Genomic DNA, 23,938 nt, shown 5'->3' with positions numbered 1-23,938 from the left:
TTAACTTAGCAACTGCATTTGCTTTAAAATAACATTGCTAATAATCTGTCTTATTTTTCTTTCTTTCTTTTCTTTAAATAAGGACCTATGTCTAGGGACTTTCTGACTTATAAATTAAAACAGCAAAGCCTAAACAAAGGGCCAAGCACCCAAGTCATCTATCTTTTCCAGCTGCAGAGTCATAGAGCAGTAACCAAGACAAAGAATGCTCCAGTTTCTCCTCGCCAGTTCCTAATATCAACATATTTTTATTTCATGAACTTTCTTTTCCTAAAGAAGTGACAAATTGTGCACATGCGTGTGTCCCTGTTTAGATTCTGAGCTGCAAGGCCATCCTCTGTTCCTTCTGCTCTGTAGTTTCTGAAATATCCAGCCCCTTCAGATTCCTTCTCAAGGACTGTTTTGTTTCTTACTCTGTGCACATCACACATCCAACATGGTTCCCTGAATAAATAGCCAGGATATGACTGGGTGATTGATGACAAAATTTCTTTCAGGTCATTTCAAGTGGTACTCCTATGTAAAACAGTAAACTGGTTTTTGCATGTATTGACAAGTTTGCACTTTAATTTCTCAGTAAAGCTCTGTAAGTGTTATGAGATTCCTCCTTCTACCTCTATTGCAATTCTTTATAAATAAACCAACGTTTTATGTGTAAAATCCCACAAACAATCTCAACTAATATCAACAAATACAATTAAAGTATTCAAGAAATTCAAGATACCTTTTAATACATGAGAGAAGCTACAGAAATCTGGTTTATTCCCAGATAATTAAACAAGGGGATAAATGGCTAAGGGCATAAAACATAAGAATATTTTAACTAAGGATCTGAGCCAGCTCATGTTGCAGAGCTGTTTTTGCGAGACAGGCATTATTTACACATTCTGGTGAAGTACTCCACAGATTGAACATTTTAAGGCAGTTTATGAATTTCTAATGTCAATTCACATGAAACGTGCTTAAATACCCAGATGCTATGACCAAAACTAAATGAGTCATAAATCTGAAGTTCATCTGAACTGGTGAGGTTAAGTCAAGCTTCTAGTTTAAATTTACATTACCTTGGATGTGTAAATTAACATCCAAGCAGCAAAATTTACTTTTAATTGGCTTGGACCATGGATGAACTCTTTCCTTTTTAGTCTGCCTTCTGATTTTAATTGGGTAGAAAGCTACTGTAAATATTTTCTTCTTTCTCACCCCTTCTTCCCAAGGTTTTTTATAAACAAGTGAGGTATTGTTTAGCTCTAGACCCCACACACCTCAAAGCAAAACAGAGAAAAAGTATGTGCTCAGATTGCTACAGAGCAGGATTTTATACATTTTTTGATCACACACCAGCAAACAACTTGCCTTCCTCCAAACAAACTGATCAATGCAACTTATAGTGTCTTTTTAGCTTTGCTTCTCATCATCTGTAAGGAGAGAAGAGTAGGCTTGGAAACTTCGGCAAAGGAACCTAAACAGATTTGCTCAGCGGTCTCCACGTCTCTGGTCAACAGCTCTGTGCTGTTCAAAGACCAAGTACAAGTGCATCACTGTTCTCTCATTTAAATGTAGAATAATTCTAGGATTCATGGCAATGCCAGCTTAAACTTAGCTCTAAAGAAACTCTTTGTTTTCAAATAAATCAGTGCCTGGTTTTAGATAATTCTATAAAGAATCCTATTCATCCACCACATAACCTATTAGTTAACATGAAAAGAGCACCAAAGAGGCAGCCAACCTCCAAAAAATTCTGAAGAAAAGTGAAGTTAAACCAATCTATCTAGCATATGCCTTTAGAGTTACATATAATGTGTGTGGACACATACACAAGATGTAAAACCTTATTGCAAACAGCACTATTCATTCTTGATACAAAACACTTTATACCAAGAAAGACAAAAATTTTGTAGCACACATTCTCTCACCACAGCACCGTAATTGTCTGGTTTTCTGTCACTGCTTAGAGTGTCACATTATTTTCAAGGGACACAACTAAGGGACAGTTTTGGGGTTCCCTGACAGAGAAACCCCATCTGTTTTCTATCAGGACTCTGAAAACCGAAGGATGGCAGGAAGAGCTGTTACTCCCAAAAATTCCAAAGACAACAGATATTCTCTTACCAAAGGCCGATTTGGGAAGGTGAAATTTAGATATTAAAATGTTGCTTAACCATTTTGAGGCTAGTCTGAAAAATCCATGAGACCTTTTAAAGAGCAATTGATGAAAACAAGTTAGATATTTACAAGATATTCATCACAAGTACTGGGAGATTAAATTAACAGCATTACATTTATTACTTAAATGAAACAGAAGGGCCTAGTGTTTGAAAAAAGAAAAAAATCAGGAGGTTAATTGGATAATAGGATTCTAGGCTATCAGCATCCACTCTGACTCCAAATAACCCCCTTCTGTTTCACTTCTTACTTCTCATAAAACATTGCTATATACCTCTTAATGGTACATTCTCTTTTTACTTACCTTTTTATGAAAACATAGTTTTTTTTCTTTCCCTCTCCATATCTTTAATCTATTCAAGATGCACCACTACTATGGCAGCAAGGAAGCAGAAGTCTCCTAGTTCTTTGATGCACTTGTCTTCAATGCATTTGACAGTCTGGGTACTTTTGCCAGGTAGTTGTTATTTCTGAATCGTCCTAAGTTTTCTCTGTTTTGTAGTTTTTGGCAGCATTTCAAACTTGTAGACTTAATGCATTTTGCTTTTGCAAGGTATGGTTAAGTCCCATCCAAAGGGAGTACAGGAGTTATTTTCTTCTTTAATTACCTCCTGTCCCTCTTCTATGCCCTTTCAAGCATTAAAGCAAAACATATACCATCAACTGGAAATTCTACCATGGCTGAGTGAAAGTATTCATTTTCTGAATGCTCAGTCCTTACTTATTTACTAAACTTAGTATAAAGCATATTTCAGCATTTGATAGTGATCCCAGTTCGTAACACTACCTAACACTAGGAATTTACAAACAAACAAACAAAAAAATCTAAACCTAAACTATCAAAACTATTATAATATAAACACACAGTAGTTTGGAGTCACGCAGATCAAGTACACTTGCATCCCAACACATGCATCCAACATTCCTCCACTTAAGCAGGAACTACACAGAGTATGGAACAGGCCAAAACACAGACAGTCATGGGCTGCAGCACATTTTCTAGGTGAGCTGGAGGCAACTGTACTTATTTAGTTAGCCTTGAGAAGAGGCTTGAGGAGCACCTAAGAGCAGCCTCTCAAACCTTTGAGAAGGTCACAAAGATAGACGTGCTGGTGCATTGCCTGTGAAGGAAAATCCCCACAAGGACAACTGACCACTAGGACAGGGTGTCCAGGGGGGCTGAGGAGCCTCTGTCTTTGGAGGTTTTCAAAACCCAGGCAAGCACAGCCCTGAACAGTCTTGTCTGAACACTCAGGGCAAGGGGTTAACTCAAGCTGCTGAGTTAACTCCCCACCTTCCAAGGTTCCTTCTAACCAGAATAACAGCATGATTTAAGATGTTTAGCCATGAGCAGCACTTACCCCTTCAGCTTATCTTCCTAGCTGAATCCAGAAATGTCATTGTAATGAAATACTGTATACAACACCATGGGACAATAATCTTCACAAGTGCCCATTTTCTCATTAAAATACCAATTTGAGCACATATTAATGATGCAAAGCTCTTAAACAGCTATCAAGATAGTTTCTGAAAAATAGAAAGTTACAAGGCACACAATTTGTACATATTTAGATATCAGATTTTGCATCCTATATTATACTGATATATAGTTGGGATTGACTTCAGTTGCATGGCTCTTCAATAAACACTCAGATATGGGGGTATAACTCCGTGGGGCACAGCAACTCTATTCTGATGCACCTGCTGCATTAGCAACACCGAGTCCAGGATCGGAGGCAAAGCTTCCGATGTCTGTTCCAAAATATTTTGCAATTAACAATATAGTGAAGATCTGTTAAATAGTTCTGTTTCCTCAGTTATTTCACAACAGTGAGCAAGAGATGGAGAAGTACCATTGAAGGAAAGCTAATCCTGAGAGCTGGGAGAGACAGCAGCAGCAAAGCAGCACGATGGTGCCTCATAAGGCAATGGAAACATGTCGATCCTGCTTCTCATCAGAGGCAAAGGATCAGAAGTTGATAGCCTTTGGTTTACTCCCAGAGAAACACAACAGTCTGTAAAGCTATGCAACTTCTGCACTGGCAGTATTTTGCAATAGTATTTGGCAAGACACTCAGCACTAGCAGCTTGCCAGTTGCCCTCACAGTTTCAAACAAGACTGCCAAGAAGTAAGATGTGACATCTCTTTGAATAAAGGAGCTGTGAAATAAATTTAGACATCAATCTTGCTTACCCACACTTCCCCAACCCCCAGGTACTTTCCTGCCCTAAACCACAGAAAAACTGCAGTTGAAAAGCAAAGCATTTCAAATATGAGGGAATAAGGAAGTTCCCTCTCCTCCTCAGATGATGCTCACAGGGTGCCTGAGAAACTGAAGTGGAAAGGTCACTTAAGATACCACCTTACTTCTTCCTTTGCTAAAGAGTAGGGGAAAGAGTCCTAACACAGAACTGGGCAAGGGAATGGAGTTACAGACCAGGATACAAACACACAAATCTGTGGCACAGAACACATAAAACACCCCCTAAAAACCTGCATAATATAAAACTGGCAGGTACATAATATAAAACTAAAACCTATTGCCACACAGATGGACTGTGTGAAAGTGGTGAAGATGGAGATTCCTGCACTGGAAATGGGGCTTTCTGGAAGGAAACACTGGACACTCTCCCCACTTCAGTGGTTTGAACTTCTAAACTGGGACTACAAACAGCTGTCACCACCCACTCCAGACCGGGCCTGTTCTCTTCTAGAGAAATTAGTCAAGTGTTGATCCTCTCTTGAGACATAGAGGATGTCATGGAAATGCTCACCTCTGGTAATCATCACCAGCAAACAACCAGCAGATCCCAGTCTTCCTCCCAGTAGGACAGAAACTGCTGTGAGAGAGTCAAGGTTCTGGTGTTCCCTCATAGCTCCCTTGGGCCACCTGCTGCATCTTCCAGGAGATGGCCACAAGGAGCGAAGCGTGCCCTTCTGCTCGCCTCCTTCAGCTTGTTCAACAGTGGCAGAGGTGACAGAAGATGAGGGTTTGAACCCCTCGGGCACAGGGAGCAGGAGCCCAGGTTCAGCCTGCTGTTCAGACAAATCCTGTCACCAGTAGCTTCCAGGGAAAAGTGCACAGTGGCTCCTCTTCAGCAGTGTTCCCAAAAGGAAGTTCATAACTGCATTTCGAGACACGACCGATGCCATCAGTGCATGTGTTTACAATGTGCTTGCCAGGTGCCCTACTTTCTTCATCTCCTAAGGGCTCTGATGCGCAACTACAGCAGCTCCAGATAAGGCGCTTAAGAACTTTCTGCTCAAAGAGGGAGATCCAATATGTTTAAGACACTTTCAGAGTCAAGCAGACACAGTGTTAGGTGGTTTGGAAGACTTGAGGGAGTAAATTCTGTTTGAGAATCAGGAATGTAACCAGGAACCTGATTAATGTATTTTAAAATGTTCTTGCAGCACATGGAAGCCCTTCAGTTCTACTTTGGAAAGTATGTTTGCTTTGTAGGACATTTTAGCGTATGGATACTACTTAAACTAGAACAAAATTAATCCTTCAATACAAACACTCATAGAGCAAACTTCAAATAAAAACAACATATTGCTTTACTATAGCTCAGTCCATACATGTACGTACATTATTTACACTAGTTTCTAGTTCCTAGGTCTACTGAAAAAAAAAAGAGCAGAATAAATCTTCAATGACTTAAGGATGTCCAAAAATGAAGTCACAAAGCAAACCAATAGTGACTTTCCTTCTGGGAAGCACACATTCCTTCAAAATAACATTCTTCTTAATGACAACTTAGCCAAAACAAAAACATAGTTTGGAACTGCAAATATGTGTAATCTGAGCTCTATTTCCATGCAGAAATGCAGGGCATTTGTGTATAAAATGGCTCATAGCCATGGGACAAAAAAGCCCTGGTTACTTGCATGCAAATTGTAAAACTGAAACCATCTGGAAAATGATCTGGGATATAGGGAGGATAACCCGGGAGAGAACTGATGAGTGGATGTGGCTGAAGGATCACAGCTTATTAGCAGCTTATCCTGTATGGATGGGATGGAAAATAGGATTTGACATACCCTCTTATACAGTGATGATTAACATGAACCTGCAATTAGCATGCATGGCGTTTTAGATTGACAGATAATTTCCATCATAAACCCTAGACCCCAAGAGAAACAAGAGATGCTTTGCATCTAGTTATATTTGCTAATACCTAGGTGATTTTATTTTATATACTTTATTTTGGCCCTCAGCATACCCTACTGAAACATTTTGTGGGTGGGTCAAGGCAGCTTTGGAGGCTTGCAGCTCTTCCAGCTAGCTAGGTTGAAGCAATTCTGCATATTAAAAACCACCAATCACTATTTTAAACACATGCCATTACAGTCAAATTATCCACCTACTTGTGGATTGACTTTAAACAAGTCAAAAAATGAATAGAGTAGTGATTTTAAAGTGCTCACATCTTAAAACTTGAACTATTAGCTCCCTGCAATACACTATTTTATAAGCAGGGTGGACTAGGAACCACCCAACAACTGTCCCTGCATAAGTTCTTGGAAGACTTCTGTCAAGTGAGACTAGAACATCCGGATTTGTCAGGCTTCCTAGAAAGTTACCCATCCTTAGAGAATGAGAATGCACACAGTAATAATTAAAAGCAACTCCTATGGGCTGTTGATTATCAGGATGAAGATCCCCTCAGAACAACACAACCAACGAATTACAAGTCTTGCAGCACTCTGGATGCAGCACATGTATTCACCAGTCCACAGAACTTTCCTCTCCCTCAGGAAATATTTAATCCTCTTTGAAGACTACAATAGAAACTGAATTTATTAGATAAGCGTGAAAGAAATTAAATGCAAGGGCTGTCAACATCTATTTTGAGTGTCCAGTATAAATGTCAATGCTATTTCAATGCTTATACCACATAATAAAGAGGCTGTAGCACTTACTGGAGGGAAATACAAGAGATCACTAACTGGTTTTTGCTGCCAACTAGTGCATATTTCTACTCTTCATACCATCTCAAAAATTAAGGTAAGATCCTGACAGAATTCAGATTTTAAAAAAGCTTTGCAGGAGCATGTAAGTCTCAGCAAGGGGAAGCCAAGGAGCTCTGATCAATGCTCACAAAAGCACTGGGGCCGACATCCTGCAAGCAACAAAGCCATGCAGGTGAATGTTACTGGATCCTCTTTGAAGTTCAACCACTTCTCTCCTTATTTCAAATCCTTCAAGTCTGCGTCAGAATTTTACCTTCCCATAAAAGATCTGTGCAGGAAGCACCGATATTTTGCAACTTCTGCACAGGAGAAGGAAGCATTATTTTAATTCTCTCCCTGTCTCCAACCTTCTCTCATGCTGAAGGTGTTTAAACGAGGAAAGAGACAATTCCAGCCCTTGCCTTCCACCAGGAAGAGGGACTGGAGATGCAAATCCTGTTCACTGCTTTGCCTCCGCAAGGCACAAAGTGAAGCAAACCAGGGTCTCCTCATCCTGCAGAGGTTAGGACTCTGAAAAAGGGCTCTTTCACCTGCTCTAAATGTAAACGCCCAGCCATCCTTCACCTTATAAATGTCTGATTCCAGCACAGCGTTACTGTCTTTATGGAGTTAAGGAGTGGAACTGAAATGGAGTTTGGTGGTGTCCGTAATTGCAACCCAGAAATGAACCCTCCCACACCGAGCCAGCCATGCAAAATAAAGCACAGTACGTAAAACTGCATATAAACGCAGTAAAAACATTAGGGCAGGAGTACTAGCAGGAGCCAGTAAAGAAAAAAAAAAAAAAAGGGAAAAAAAAGGCGGGGGGGGGGGGGGGGGCGGAGAGAGGAGAATGCGAAACACTAAATAACTTTAAAACTTCTTTGCCAATATAATATACAAAATCATAGCGGCGGGGGCGGGGGGAGCAGAAGTTTCTCCATGTTTGTTTGTTTATTCGCCTGCGAGCACTTTGCCCCCAGTCCGTAAGCGGAGCCCAGGCGCTGGAGCCGCACGCCCACGCGGAGCAGCGCTTCCCTGCGGAACATCCAGCCCCCGGCCGCTCCGCAGGAGCCTGGCCAGGGCCGCACCGAACACGCTCCTCGGGAACGCCGGCACAGCACGCAGGCGTTTTCGGGCTGCAACAAAAGGGAAGCGAAACGTCCCCGAGTCCCGTGTCCCCGGCGGAGCCCCGAGTCCCCGCGGCTCCGGACGGGCCCTCTCCACCCCGCCCGTGGGAGGGGACACGGACCCCTGCACGGCCGCACCCCGCGTACCTGCCTCCCTCCGACCCTCCGTCCGTCCGCCGGCCGGGGCGGGCCGGGGATGTCCGTCCGTCCGTCCGTCCGTCCGTCCGCTGGAGTTGCCGCTTCCTCCTCCCCGCCGCGTCAGCCGCGCTCCTCCCGCCGCGGCCGCGGGATGACGGGCTCCCCCCGCGGGGCTGCGCCCACCCCGGGGCGGCCACGGGCCACCACCGCTCCCCGCCGGCGCAGGCGGGGCCGCCGGAGCTCTCGGTGTCGCTGTGGGTGTCGCTGAGGGTGCCGCCCCCGCCGCCGGCCCGCCCCGACCAGCTCCCCCCGGGCGGCGGCAGCCGGGGTCAGGCGGGGACGCGCGGCCGGCCCCGCTCCCGGCCGGGGCCCCGCGGCTGCAGCTGCCCGAGGGACCGCAGAGCCTGCGGCTGCCGGCTGGCGCGGGATGTGCGATCCAGGGGCGGATTACCGCGATCCTCCCGTAAAACAGGCGGGTGATCCGGGGCGACGGCGCTCTCCCCACATGCGGCACCCAGCGGGCGCGCAGGCTGCGCCTCGGGAGCGGGCTCCGAGAGCCAGGCCGCCGGCAGCGACTGTGCCCCAGCGGGACATACACGGAGCCTGCCCGGGCCGGCCGCTGCACAGCTCTCACCCCCGGCACAGAAAGCGACGATGGCTTTCGATGCCGATATTTTATCCACCTGGGCAGCAAAAGTAGATCAATAGGGCTGGATGGAGGAGAGGGACATCAAAGACACCAGCTAGGGTACAGAAGCATCCTCCCCATTCTGTCCTGTAGGCATTATTTTGCCCTTTTTCTCAATAATCACCTTCAGTCCTCATTTCTCACAGCAGGATGTGGTAAAAACAGTTATCAGTTTGTCTCAAGCAACATTTGTTATCTCTGTTTTGGCTGCTTTTCTGTGCTTCCTGGCACACTTTCATCTCCACAAGTTACTACAGGATGCAGCACAGCAAAATTGACCTCACCCCGAATTTGTGCAATCCTGCCTCAAAACACTTCTGTTAGATTCATGGTTCTGGGTATGGCCAGCTGAGGTCTCCACATGGCTCACCTTAGGAGATGGCACCAGCTCGGACACTTCACAAAACGCTGAGAATTTCCAGGAAGGCCTCAGTGAGAGGATATGAGATGAGGGAGGCTTTTCCAAGCATAGCCAGGACACAGGTGAATTTTTTTGAGTGATAAGAGGAAGGGAAGAGACTTCTGAGGACAGCAACAGCTCTTGCATCCTGAGATGTTGGAAGGAAGACAGAGACTATAGTATGGGCAAAAGTGAATCCCAGAAAATGAGCTCAATACCATGGTCTGGTATAGTTAATCAGCTGTCATAGTGCATCTTAAAAGAATGATCTCTAAATTACAGTGTCCCTTGAATACAGTTTGGATAGTTCCTTCCTTCCCAGCTTTTAGTTAAGCAAAGGAATGAGATAAAAAAGTACAGCTAAAAGCCACATCTTTGAGGAAAGGTAGGTATAAGCAGTTCTTACCAAGATGGTTATGTTTTCATGCAAACTTCCTCTCTTCATTTGGAGATTTTGCTAACATATTTTAGTAGGAATACTGTCTTAACCCATCATTATGCCCAGTCACCTGACTGCACCTAAAATTCATTGCATCCTGGGGGTAGTGGTCAATGGCTTAATGTCCAGGTGAAGATCAAGGCAAATGATATCCCCTAGGGATCCATACTGAAAACCAATGCTCTTCAACGTCTTCACCAATGACATAGACAAAGTGCACTCTCAGCAAATTTGCAGATGACACCAAGCCAAATGGTGCTGTTGACAGGCCTGAAGGACAGGATGCCATCCAGACAGATCTGGACATGCTCCAGAAGTGGGTGCATGGGAACCTCATGAGGCTCAACAAGGCCAAGTGCAAGACACTATACCTGGGGCAACCTGGTAGCAATACCAGTTGGGGGTAAATGGATGGAGAGCAGACCTGTGGAGAAGGACTTGGGGTGAGAGTTGAGGTTGTTCAACCTGGAGAATAGAAGGCTCTGGGGAGCCTTATAGCACCTTCCAGTACCTAAAGGGGGCCTACAAGGGAGCTGAAGAGGGACTTTTTACAAGGGCATGAAGTGATAGGACAGGGGATAATGGCTTTAAACTGACAGAGGGTAGGTTAAGATTAGATGTAAGGAAGAGAAATTTTACAATGCATGTGGTGAAACACTGGAACAGGCTGTCTGTGACCCATTCAAGGGATCCACCCCTATTATGCAGAAGTAATGCTAAAAAGTGATGAATTATTCTAGCTATATTATCGTTTGGGAGAAAGGGTTGGATTAACACAACTAAACATTTCCTGCAAGGCCTGGATTTTCAGGAATAGATCTGCCAGTATCAGATTTCTATTTCTGCATTAGATTAAATTAGCAGAGACAGGACTGAATAATAGATGTAACCATTCCCTCCTTTCCCTTCTCTCCCAAAGAACCTGAATGAGGAAAAATCTTGAAAGGTCTTCTCCGATATCAGGACAAAACTAAGAACAAAAAGTGTTCTTTCCCCTTCCTAAGAAGGAAAAATTTGTTCCACCCCAAAGCAGCCTATAACCTGATGTATCATCTCAACATACTTGAACTTCTGAAGCACTGCACAAAAGGCTGACAGATTTCCTATTTCCAAAGCTCTGATAAGGTATACTTGTCTTGTTTATTCCGTATCAGAAATTAAAAATTGTAAAAAGCCTCCATCTTAAGTGAAATCGACTTCAGTTAACTAAAAATAACAAGAAACTCTTTCTAGACTTTTCCTGCCACTTAAAAGAACACAGAGATGGCACAAAGGAGCACAAAAGGTCAGTTGTAAATAGCGTATTTTATCAATTGAGGGGTCTGAAGTGCTGGATGTGTCTTCTAGCTCTTTTTGTGTGCATGTGTGTATAAAAACATTGCAAATCCTTCTTTGGCCTGATATAATAATTTTTTTCCTACTTCACATACACTTTGGAACAAACTAGGCAGCTTGAGAAAAATACGGTCCTCTTGCAGATGATGGGTTGTCATGTTGACAGCCTAGACCACAATTTGCAGACACAGCCATGGTGGTGGAGTTCCTGAGTAACTGCAAGTTCATGCTCTTTCCAGGTTTCTCTCCACCAGAGATTTTTCTGTTGCTAGTCAGGCTACTGCACTCCTCTACAGACACAGCAGAAAACCTAAATGTCAGAGAGAATCTTAACCATCTCCACTTCAATGTAAGCAGAGTTGACCTATGGTAAAAGCCTCTCAAAAAACCTAACACCTCCCCCCACCAAAAAAAAACCCCAAACAACAACAACGAAAAAACAACAAACAAAAGAACCCAAACCCACGAAAAATGAAAAAAAGTGACTTGCCACTACACCCAGCCTTTTCTTGCAGATTAGTTTTCCTAGAAGAACGGTGTTGTCCTCTTGCTCTGGTATTCCACTGTGAGGACACAAGTACACCCTCAAGTCCCTATTGCTGTGTCCTCTGTAATAGGAAGCACTAAACTTAGAAAATCTTTAAAAGTTCAGTCTCAGGCTGGCTGCTGAGCAAACAAAGCTAATAGATGTGCCTCATTTGTTTCCTCATGTCTGCTCCATTGTTTGTTTTCTTCCCCTATGCATATCCTTCCAGACAGGTTGATTTGTTTAACTACACGGAGGTCAATGTCTGAGCAGCACACCTAAAAGCACCGGCAATACAGAAAGAGAAAACAGAGAAAAAGCAGATTATGATGATGACATTCTGCTTTTAAACCATAACAAAACCACTGTCAATATCAACAGTCTGGTGCACAGACTGAGGTCTGGGTAAACCCTTTGTGTAGTAACTCAGTAGTTGTGGAGATGATGCATTGTCATCTTACCATAAGAGGCCAAACAAAGGGAAGAAACAATTTTTGTGAGGTCACCAGGATTTCTGCCTTCTTGGTCTACTTTCTTTCATTCTCTTTCTTGCTTCACCTATTTGCATGTCTCCGCCTTTAATCTCTTTGCACTTCTTTCCCCATAGCAACTCTGCCTTCATACATCCTACTTCTGCCTCTTCCCACATGAAGAAGCCACGTAAGAGCACGGGCTGAACTTCACAGGGGAAATTGCAGAGACAAATGGTAATTAGCTGATGTCGACTCGTAGCAAACTCTCTAGCACTAAGGGCACTAAGGGCTATGAGCCAAAGTAGGGATAAAAGAAACAGACTAAGGACAAGTGGAATAAAAGAAGTTTTAAAAGTTTTAAAGTAGAGAGCAGAGTTATATAAGGTGACTTTTTACCTAGGCTTTCTGTTCAGAAGACCTGACAGTACATGCTCAGGCTGGTTAGATCCCCCACAACCACATACTAACCAGGAAATAAATCAATGGTTACGTATCATCAGAAAGGCTTGTTGTGACATGGATTCATCTGCCACTGTATCCATGTTCATGAAGAGGCTCCTATCTTCAGGCATGTAAATTCCCATCTTTTCAGAGCAAGTTCCTGAAGGAATGGTAAAGTTCATCTTCAGGAGGCTAGCTAACAGTTCATATTTCTAATTAGCATAGAGATTTACAAGGTACAGTATTGAAAATGCTTTCCTCCATTAAGATGGTGTAACACATTTTATTGAACATTTGAAATATGGACTACAGCAATTAAGATGAAAATTTAACACAAATGTCAAATAAAAAGAAACTTACGTAAGTGCTTTTTTGAGTTCCAGGAACTTAGTACCAAATCATATCAAGGGATCCCTACCTCTCATTGGGCCTTCAAGGAAAAATCATCTTCCCCAAAGCATTGCCATTAGGCTTTTACATCAACACCCAAGTCACAACAGGTACAGAGGAGTAGAGGCTACTCTTCTCATAGCCACCACTTTAGGTTGGTTATATTTCCTACACTGTTGCATGCTTTGAGTTTCATAATTTAGTTTGTACTTGTCAGTGTCGTGAGTAAATGTAGATCAGATTTTTGCAGATCTGGAGTTCACGGACAGATATCCAGATGAGTGTAAACAGAGACTTGTTTCCTACTCTTAGTTGTTATTAAATAATAGTCATTTGCTGTTTAATCCTGAGACATGATAAACGCTGGTGCAAGATGTTGCCAAGTTTGTGGGTGATATTTCAGGACATGTAAGCACTCTTGCTTTGCCCCTAACTAAGGGCAGCTTTCAAGTGAGTAAGCACGGTTCTTTCCCTGGCATGGTGAGAGGTATGCAATTAAGCATCATATCCTCTGTCTAGGTAGGTAGTAATGTAGGTAGTAGTCACAGTTTATTTTCTTTCCCTTCTTCCAAAACCAAAATTGGTTTTTCCTCAATCATATTCTCTTACTCAACTATTGTGACATACTGTGTTGGTATTTCATGCTTTAGTGTGTTCTCTGTAAAGTTCAAAGTTAATTAGATCAGAAGGTTAGCTGCCCTTCAGCTTTTGTTACTGAATGCACTCTAAGACCCATCCCATTCACACCACAAGCCTGTTAAATTTTTGCATACAAAGCAGAGCCCGTTTTTTGCATTCAGAATCCCTGCTGCTGTGAACTATTTATCCTATGAAACATCAGTATGTTGGCTACATAATCTAAGAGTCAGCCTCTGCAAGCACAATTAGCTCAAATAATGGAAGACAGTATATTCTTCAAATCTGTAAAAAGCTTTTAAAATTATTTTAAAATTTAAAACAGTTTCTAGATTTGAAACAATTTATTTAAAATATATTAAATAACAATTCTCAAACATCCACTCAAGAATTAAGTTATTTCTCTACAAAAAGATACAAGAAAAAAGAGCAGTATGGTCTATATTGCATTTGTTATATCAAGATACATCCAGATTGAAATCCAAAGAATACGGCAACAAAATATGACAAGATGTATAATCATCTCACTCAATGCAAATTGTAAAAATTAAGCAGATCATAAGTTAGAGACCCTAAGTCATACCCTAAGTCTACTTTTGCTTCTTAACACAGTTGTATAAAAGGGAATTGGGATTAAATCTTAGTGGTAGAGGGGGGAAAAAAAAGTGCCATGTGATATAATAGTGTAAGTTTCCAAGAAGATAAAATTGAATTAACTTACCAAAGTTTCAGTTCAAGAAAATATCCCATTTAGCAAACAAATTAATTTAATGAAATGGCTTTTTGTTTCTTCTCCTTTTTCCTATCTGTCCTAACTGTGGTTGCTGTTTTGGGGAACATGAAACCCCCTGCCTCATATGTTTCCCATGAGTTATCAGGAAGTAGCAACAATGAGTCAATAGCTTTCACAGATACAAGATCTCAAAACCTACCACCAGTTCATGGAGGTGTTCTTCTCTGTATTAATATAGGAGTTAGGGTCTAAAGCCTTTCAAAGAAGAGAATAAGCCATTTGAGTGGGCAAGATTACAAGACTGTAAGAAAGCTGTAATCCATTTCTAAGTGAAGCGGAGAGGTTACTGAAGTTTATATACGTGAATTCTTTTATATATGTGTCAACTGGAAGTGTTGTTACTTAATGATTACTCATCATTAACAGGCACTTTTTCCAACTCTGCTGATAGTGGGAGTGCAACTTAAAAATAAAATAAAATTTTTGTTTTCCTTCAGTTTTGTTGTTCTGCTTTCTTATCTTTACTGTCTTCTGTTCTATGAACTTTACTGCCCTGTAATGCAATTCAAATGCAACAAGACTGAGGAAATGGACGACATCTCTACTGTAGGGAAAAATGTGAAAGAACTGAAGTAACTAATTTTTTTCCTTTTTTTTTTTTTTAATCTTGCACACAGACATAAGCATAGTGAAATTTAGTGGGCATACAATGAAAGGGTAGTTGAACTGTGCAAGTAAGAGATATCTACTAAACCCTGGGGTCTTCAGTGTGCTGTAACTCTACTCTAAAAGCATCCATTTTGTAATCAGCTCTTGCAGAGCTCCAGCAGGAAAGACATGGCAAATGTCCCAGGTTTTCTCTGACCAACGGTCCATGGATCTGCTGTCAGTAGAACATATTTCTAACACCAGTAGCTTTCTGCATCTGAGGTGGCTTATTTGTTGGTGGCAACTGCTGGAAGTTTATAAGAAATCCTTTGGCACACAATAGGAGATGGCTGCTTACAAAAAGTCTGTTTGGGAAGAGTCTGGAGTCTAGGGAGTGACCGAAGCACGATAATTAAAGTAGGGATTACATAAACCTAAATCAACATTAAATGAGTGGTAAAAATGGTTCTCCACTTCAGAGAATTTTCAGATCCTATCTGTTCCTAAAGATTTATTTGTCTTTCCTACACCTAGACTTTAAAGCCAATGTTTTGGGCACAATTACATATCCTCTACATTCTTCTCTGTCTTATTCTGGCAGCTGTAGTAGGTTTACCTGTGGAAGGGGTCTGGTACTGTCCAACAAGAAAGAGGGATTGCTGGGATTCCCTTTCCGAGGAGTTAGTGTTTCCTGCTCTGCCAGAGACTGCTTAGGTATCTGCTTGTATCAGAGGTTCCACATGCATTTCTTTCTCCCCACACTACAGAGAGCCAGTGAAGTGCTTTGGATGAGCTGAATTTTGGAAATAATGCTCTTGGAGGGGTAACAGCTTCAGTCAAATATTCTTTGATCTGTAGGTTGCTATAACACTAGCTAAATCTTTCAGCTCTGCTGACCCACATATAAGAAAGTAATCTCTCAGTCTCTTTTTCTCAAACTCTCATTTTGCTTTTTTCCTACTTGTCAATGTAGCATGTTTTTGTTTGTCTTCGTCAGGAGCACTCCCCCAAATTTCACCTTGAGTGCTGGGCTAGCTACTCCCGGTGTAAACAAGTGGTGAACAAAAAAAACCCACTCAGAGGAGTGGGTTTATCCATCATATTCACAAATAGAAAGCTAGGAAATGGTTGTGAGTAGAGCAGACTATTTTTCATGAAGCCATATAATCTCTAACATATTTTTCTGATGTTCTCTATTTCTCTATCATGATTCTTTACTGAGATCTTGACTCCTACTTCCAGTTTGCGTGTTATCTGCCTCAGTTACATTGCTCTTGCATACTTACAGGACGACATCCATCCCTTCTCTCCACCTTATTATTTCTAAGTCATGATTATTTTATTGTTCATTTAGCTTGGACCTTTTCCTGTTTGTTCTCATGTTTCTTGAAATGAGGTACTAACACACTCTGTGCTTGCTGCAAGTTGCCATGCTGATCCTTTTGTATCCCTGTGACACTCATTCACTTTATAAGTGAATGAATCCTTTATAAGGCTGTGCTTTTTCATAACAATATGACGTGGTTGACTCACAATTAGTTTGTGATTCACTGTATGCCCTGATCCTTTCTGAAAAATGCTTGAAATAAATGTACTCCTTTATCTTGTGATTACAAGTGATAATAAAATATCATATATGCTGATTTCAAATCTTATTTATTTCACTAGTTTGTCAAGAGAATTTTAAACTATGCATTTCTCCCTCAAAGTGCTTGCAACTCTTTCCAGCTTGGTGTTTCCCACAAGTCTGATAAGTATAATCTTGCTTGTAATTAATGAACAGACTGAGGACAGATGCCTGCATAACCTCATTTTGATATGGTTTTACAGTTTGGTAGTGACCAGCTGCTCTGCATATGCTGTGGTTACGTAAGTTTGCTATAATCATGGCTTTTCTATCTAGCACAGCAGTAACAGATCAGTACATTTTCTGCCAGCTTGATTGTAAAGTGCAATGTGAGATGATACCAAAACTCAGGAATGCCAAGATCAGACAGTTATCACTTCTTCTCCTGGATGTGCTCTGCCCTCCCTGAGAGAAAAGAGGTGACCACATTGGGCTGGCATTGTCAAACATTCCTAACAGAAATAATGTGCTTGCAGTGTTCTCCTTATATCCTCTTAATTACGTCTTACTTTCTGCTTTGGCATCATTGGATATTTTTTTTTCCCCATCCTGCCTTCTGTTTAGTAGGCTTTTTTTTTGTTGTTGTTTTTTTTGCCATGCTTCTTTTTTTAATTTTATTTTTAGTTTTAGTTTTGGGGTCAAGGTCATTGTTTCACTAAAGCGATTTTTCTTCACTTAACTATTCCTTAGATCAAGGTGGCTTGGGCACATGTAACCTCAGATTTTTTCTGAATGATTTTTGATTTTTACTTCCTTCACATGCAATATTATCTAGAAATGTGGAGAGTTCCAAAGATGCTGTATCGAAATTGTTTTTTCACTCTCTTGTTATTTCATTACATTGTGCAACTTGTTTGATACTTTACTCATTTACATTTGCTTAGATTCAAATCTAGAAAGCCTTCCTCAGAGGATGCCTGACATAACTGTATCAACCAAATCTCTCTCAAACTTTCTACCTGTGAATGAGTTTTCTCCTGCTGTACCTGCAGATAGCTCTTAGTTTGAGTAGTGAGCTTGACCTTAGTATGATTTTATTTGAAAACCTCTCCTTAAAATTTTATCCCCTGAATCATTCTTATGTGGTGCTGTATTGTAAAGTCATACCATAAGGAGGATCTTTGCAGTTACTTGATCCCATTCCCTGATGACTTCTGGACCTCAGAAGAGGCACTTACGTTCTCAATGTGCAAATCGCGGTGTCCTGTCATTCTCCAGCACGAAATGTTCTTCTAGACCAGCATCTGTCCCGTGAGCCACCCCACCACGCTTCCTATGCAAATGGAATATCAGTGCGTAAGCAAAGCTCGCCCTGCTTATTTGCTGCGGTGTACAATCATGTAGGATGTCCGGCAGCTGGACCCGCTGCCTTTCGTCATTTGGTTAGCCAGAAAAAAGGCAGCAGAGTGACAAAGTATAGAGGTGCCTTTCAGCCCTGGTGTCTCGTTCCTGTACCGCGGCGCTTCCCGGGATGATGGTGAGCTTCTGCTGACACCTGCTGCCAGAGCCGAACGCAGCACAGCAGCGCAGGGGAAGGCACCGTCCCTCCCACGGGGTTCTTGGCATGCAGCTTCGGATTCGGACTGCCAGTGTGGTATGGAAAGAGGTAAATACCACCCATAGCTTTACGGAAATAAGTTATATAGATCAGAAATGGTAAAGGCCCCAGGAGCAATTTCGTGGGATTTTTGTTTCGGTTTGGTTTTGGTTTGTTGGGGTTTTTTGTTTGTTTTGTTTGTTTGTTTGTGTTTTTTGGTTGTTGTTTTTCTCTGATAAAATTAGTGGAGGACAAGAGTAAATTGAAAGTCACTTCATGCATTTTCCATTATAAAAGCCAATGAGTTTATAACGGGAAAATACTTCTCAAAGACAAAAAAATATTTACTTTATTTTTTTTTAATAGATAGTACATCTTCATTGTTACCGTGAGTGGTTTTACATTAGATGCAAGAAAAAGCTGCTCTTCAAAGAAATTCCTGCCCAGTAGTAGGCACCTGTTTCTTTGGTTTTGCAAACCTCCTTTTCACTTATTTCAGTACTTGGAAATCACATCCAAGACAAGGAAGTGTGGTAGAGGATGCCACTTACTGGGAGGTTATTAGTGAACTGCAATGAATTAATGAACACAAGAGCTGTAGTTTAGACCTTCATAGGTGTAAAAAGGACCAAAAACCTTCTGAGCTGTCAGAAAACTAGAAACTATCAGAACATTTGGTGGTAAGGCTGTTTGTGCATGTTGGGGTATTATGCTCAGCTCAGTTGCCAAAGGACAGGGCAGCAAACCAGTTGGAAGGGTTCATCTGGTTTCAGTTTGAAGTGTTATTACATCTAGTTTAAAAACCCACAGGAGAAAATTTAAGGATAGAGTAGATTTGTTGGTTTTTCTTTGTTTTTTTTCAGCTTGTTGATCCACTCCCACCATTTTGATTTATGTATCAGGTTCTCTCCTCTGTCTTCAACTCTGAAAAACACAGGCTCTCAGCTTGTGAAATACTTCCAAATTTGAAGCATAATTGCAAGCCAGGCATCACTGCTACATGCTCTCTGTAAGAAGTATTTAATGTCTTTGTCCCCCATTTAGATCCTTGACTTGGCAATTCTTCAGTGCTGGAAATGCTGTTCATTCTTTAAACTGGGTATTTGCAGAGAGAATTTCACTTAGGATGAGACAATTAATTGGGATGCTTAAATACATGGTATTGTTACACAGATTTAAGCAAACCTTTAATAGCTGATGAGATGAGTGACTGCACACACTGTGTGAACATTCAAATCAATAGGGCAGTGAGTGTGTTAGTTGCTCAATGTATTTTATTTTGAGGCATTTATCTTTTAGTGTAATGGGATTTTACCATTCGTTCAATTTGTATTTGACAGAGCACTATGGAAAGCAGATAAACATTCACAGTAATTGCCATTGAGGCTTCCATATAATTAGGTTACACATCTAAGCTAATAACACTTAATTTTTCCTTTTTTATAATGGTCTACTGCCCTAAAGATTGATTTTCTATTGACAGTTCCTGAACACTGACAGTCCTGATGAATCCATTTTGTTTGCCAGTTGTGCTGACATCAATTTGCAAAGCAATATTCAGAGTAAAAAAACATGGGGCCTTAATTTTGCAGAGGAGTTTCCATGTGAAATCAATTTGAAATGTTTTCAAGATAGGGCCTCACAACCAGATTTTGTGCTAAGAAATAAAAGGAAAGCATAGGTAAACAAACCCAAACCAGTGCTGAGCAGCTTGTCTTGGATGCTGAAGTTGACCCAGCATGAGAGTCAGCTGTAGGCTGTAGGCTGTACCTGAACCATCATTGAGAACATTGATTTTGCTGCAGCAAAGCCTTTGAGCAGGTTATTTGGATGATTGTAATTAATACTGGACCCTCTGCCCAGTATTTCACTTTTCATGTTGTTTTCCTAATGTATTCATGTTTTGCTAACACACATTCCACACTTTGAGCAGCCCAAATTTGGTCTCTTGTAGGAATGACATCAGTGTTAACAGAGGGCATCTAATAGTGGTGTGAATTGCTGAACCTGGTGCAATGGCAGCAGTTCAAGCTCTGACTCTGTGAAAGCACTGAAGGAAAACATTTTTCAGTTTTGAAGGTCATGGGAAGGCAGTAGAAGAGGGATATGGAAGTTATTCAGTTGGATGTATGCAGGACATGAGTTACCAGCGCAGGTCCCCAGGATAAGTCAGGTGCTGTTTTTTAACTGCCATTGACTAACTATTAATTAACCCACAGGTTCATGAAAGCTGAAGTTTCTCAGTGGTCATTCCTGTCCTTCCAGAACACTGCTGGGGTGCATGCTGCCTCTGAGGACCAGGAGATGAGGAGGCCTGTGACCAACACCCCTCTGGAATACTGCAGGTAGCTTGGTGGTGAGCACTTGGGCTTTTAACAACGCCTGCTTAAGTTATGGGCAAAACAAGATATGTAGCTCAGCAGCAGTCGGGAAGTGAGGGCTAAATTGGTTTAACAGGAGCAGGAAGTAAAGAGCCCACATAGCACTTGAAGCTGCTCTGTGTAGTGGAGCACATGCTGTTCTCTCCTTGTAGCTGGTACTACTAATAGTACTTATGATATCATGAGTACTATCCAGTTGTGGGTCTACACATGCTTTTTAGATGCTAGGTTGTCATAGCTAAATAAAAAAATGTTACATTCATTGTGGGGTGTGATGATATTGCCATCTTCCCTCCAGCTCACACTTCCGTTTTCTCTCTCCTCTTTTCTTGAGCATATATGTAGAGAGTTTTCAGAGCCAGGTCAGGCTAGTCTTGCAGGCTAGGCAAGATCAGCTCTGCAATGGTTTCAATGAAGAAAACACCAGATTTTAGCTATCCTTTCTTAGGAGCATGCTGAGGTATAGCTGAAGGCTGATAATAACATTCACTTCTTGACAGCAAGACCATCTTCTAGTTTATCATAATCTGTTATTTGGCATGCTGCACAAGCCTTTTGTTTCTGTTTAGCTGGAAACTTCTGTCATTGCTCTTCCAAAGAAACAAGTGCCTCTGAAAAATAATTGCTTTGACCTGGGAATGACCCATTTCCTGAGGGTAAATGACAGAGCAGAGACGGAATAGCACTGGGTGAAGATCAAACTGGAATTTTTACATCTTCCATCCTGGGCCTGAAATGAATGCCCGGTATTTTGACTGTCAGTGCTTGGTTCTCATCAACAAAGTGGCACGAGTTCAGGTATGTCCTGTTGCTGACAATTAATCACTCTTCTGACCCACTACTAATAGATTTAACTTTGTAATCACTGTGCTCTTCAATCCTACTTTCTTGACTGTGATGTTGTTGTTTGCCTGTGAAAATAGAATGGCTCTTACCGTGATCTCTCTCTGGTAGGACTCATTGCTACACTCTGCAGGGTACTTACTAACAAGGCAGATACTGTATTTCCTGAATTTTCCTTTAAGACTGCTTAAAGATTTAGTTACTTGTGTAATCTGTATTCAGTGATACAACACAGAACTTCCTTATCCTGTTTGCCAGATACAGTGTATAAAGCTTGTAAATAAAGATGCATTTAATTTGCATAAATTATTTGTTTGCCAGAGAAATGTGATTTTTATCAAAGATTCTGTAATGAAAGTTTATTGTTGCAGAAATTGCTTGAGCAATCAATCATGATCATAAGTCTGCATATAGCTGGAAAACTTATAAATATAATTAATCAAAAAATCCACGTTAATTAGGGTCAAGCCACCATAAAAGATAGATTCCTCTACTGAATATAATTTATCAGTGAAATTAATGTAAGGAATAGAAAGGAGAAATGTTTTTGACTTTGCAGTCAGAGTGCTTTCATAAAAACATCTGGTTGGAGAAGTAAACAAAACATCATAAGTTCCATTGGCTTTGACAGTACAAGTGAATTATTTCACCAGGGTGCTCCCTATTATACAGCACTACAAAGTGCTATTAAACAGTAACAGAAGTGTTTATTTGCCATATGTGAAAAATTGGATTGCTCCAGAGGCCAGCGATGTTACGGAAAAATTCTTTTGACATTTCTTCAAAATGCAGGCCGGGTTAGCACAGGATTGTCACCGGACCATGCCCTGAATGGTGCCCATTCTCAGTAGCTGCCACACAGTTTCAGAGAGGACAGAGGCTTCCCTATTTGCATTTTTACTGTGTTCCTTCTACTTATGAAGGGGAGACTAAGGAATGAATGGGCACAGACTGCTGATTTATCCCCAAGTACAAGGCACATTGGCAGGATTGTGGAGCTGGTGATGCTGCTACCTTACTGTCATACACATTAAAAAGTATTAGTAGCAGGCAAGAATGAAAATCTGTCTCATAATTTTCATTGTTTCTTCTTCAAACCTGCCACATATTTTAAAAGATCAGATAAAAAATGACACTGTGGAATGCATGCATTATACATTCACACACACACACACACACATACATATTTTCTGTGCTTGACAAATTACTGAAGCTGAAAGGGAATGAGCATGCACAGCTCAGCTGCTGTCACTGGAAGGTGGCAGTGCTCAGTCTGTCACAGGGCCAGGCCTGGAGCCATTTTTTCCCTTAAGCCTGTGATAAAGCACAGAAACAGATTTTTTTCTGTATGCATTAATCATCTGAATCTTTCTAATTTAAATGTCAGATGCATAAATTACTTTTCATGGAATAATGACAATGAAACATGCCCTTTGTATTGAAAAGTACAAGCACAATACTATCTCTCTGATACAACTCTATGATTTCTATTCTAATTTTAGATCACTTGAGTGACTATAGAATAGGTGAGGCCTTGGGATGTAAATTCCAGATGTTTGGTAGAGCAAGTGTGATGGAGGAGGGAGGAAGTGGTCATTTTTCTTCTTTTTGCCCTGGTATTAGGGGTAGGTCACTGGTACTTGGAAATAATCCTGCGAGGTTCCACCTTGTCAGCTTTTGTTTTCTTTAATTTAAGGATAAATCTCTATCTGGAATAGCTTTCAGAGAGCTTAACTCCTCCATTTGCTGACAGTATCCCTCCTTGAGTGCCCCACATGAATACACGGCCAGCCCACTGTAATTAGGTTGGAAGTTGTGAACATTATTCCATTTCATTTTGGCAAAAGTACCATTTCAGAAGGCCACTGGAGATAACGCAAGCGCCAGCTCCGTTCCCTCATTATCTCCTTGCGTAGCACCAGCTGGAGGGATCACTCGTGTTAACAGCTTGCTCTCGCGTCTCCTTAAGCCTTGTCTTGTCGCTATCAGCAGCCGGCAGCCGGGGAACACCTCGGCTCGATAGCTCACCCCCGGACCGGCAGCCGGCGCGGCTCCCGGGGAATGGAAACCCCGGCGCGGGGGTGCTGCGCTCCAGGCAGCCCGGGGAGCTCCAAGGGCGGCCCCGGCGCCGCTGGGCCTGTGGGGCAGAGCCGGGGGTCGGAGCCCGTGTGCCAACGCCTGCAGACAACGCTGCCTGGCAGGGGACTCTGCTGGCAGGACACGGGGCTTGCCGGGCTTCTGGAAACCTCCGCGCCCAAGGAGCCCTCGGGAGCCCTCAGATTCCCCTTCGGCGGCACTGCCGAGGGGAAGGCTGCGGCTGGGGCTGGCCCCCGCCCTGTCTCTTGCTGTCAGCAGCCTGTTGGAGCTGAGCAGCCTCCCGCAGCCGAAGCCTGTCCAGGGGGACAGGTGACACGGAGGGAGCCTCGCGCCGGTGCTGCTGCGGGGCGTGA

At 42.0% G+C, this 23,938-nt stretch overlaps 1 protein-coding gene and 1 long non-coding RNA gene across 2 annotated transcripts in view; one reads left to right on the top strand and one right to left on the bottom strand.

The window, feature by feature from the left end:
* The window catches only part of LOC116998487 (serine/threonine-protein kinase Sgk3), a 54,959-nt gene extending 46,428 nt beyond the window's left edge, over positions 1-8,531 (bottom strand). The window contains exon 1 of the mRNA XM_033064164.2: positions 8,401-8,531. The gene's annotated coding sequence lies outside the window, so the exon portion shown is untranslated. The remainder of the gene's footprint in view (positions 1-8,400) is intronic.
* A 9,572-nt stretch (positions 8,532-18,103) lies between these two features.
* LOC117006122 lies at positions 18,104-21,702 on the top strand. Its single transcript, XR_004419952.1, has 3 exons — positions 18,104-18,333; positions 20,484-20,609; positions 21,215-21,702. It is a non-coding gene; the product is annotated as an uncharacterized LOC117006122 (long non-coding RNA).
* The last annotated feature ends 2,236 nt before the right edge of the window (positions 21,703-23,938 follow it).

The sequence above is a fragment of the Catharus ustulatus genome, chromosome 1 (assembly GCF_009819885.2).
Source record: "Catharus ustulatus isolate bCatUst1 chromosome 1, bCatUst1.pri.v2, whole genome shotgun sequence".
NCBI lineage: Eukaryota > Metazoa > Chordata > Aves > Passeriformes > Turdidae > Catharus > Catharus ustulatus.
This window is presented reverse-complemented; position numbering and strand designations above follow the sequence as displayed.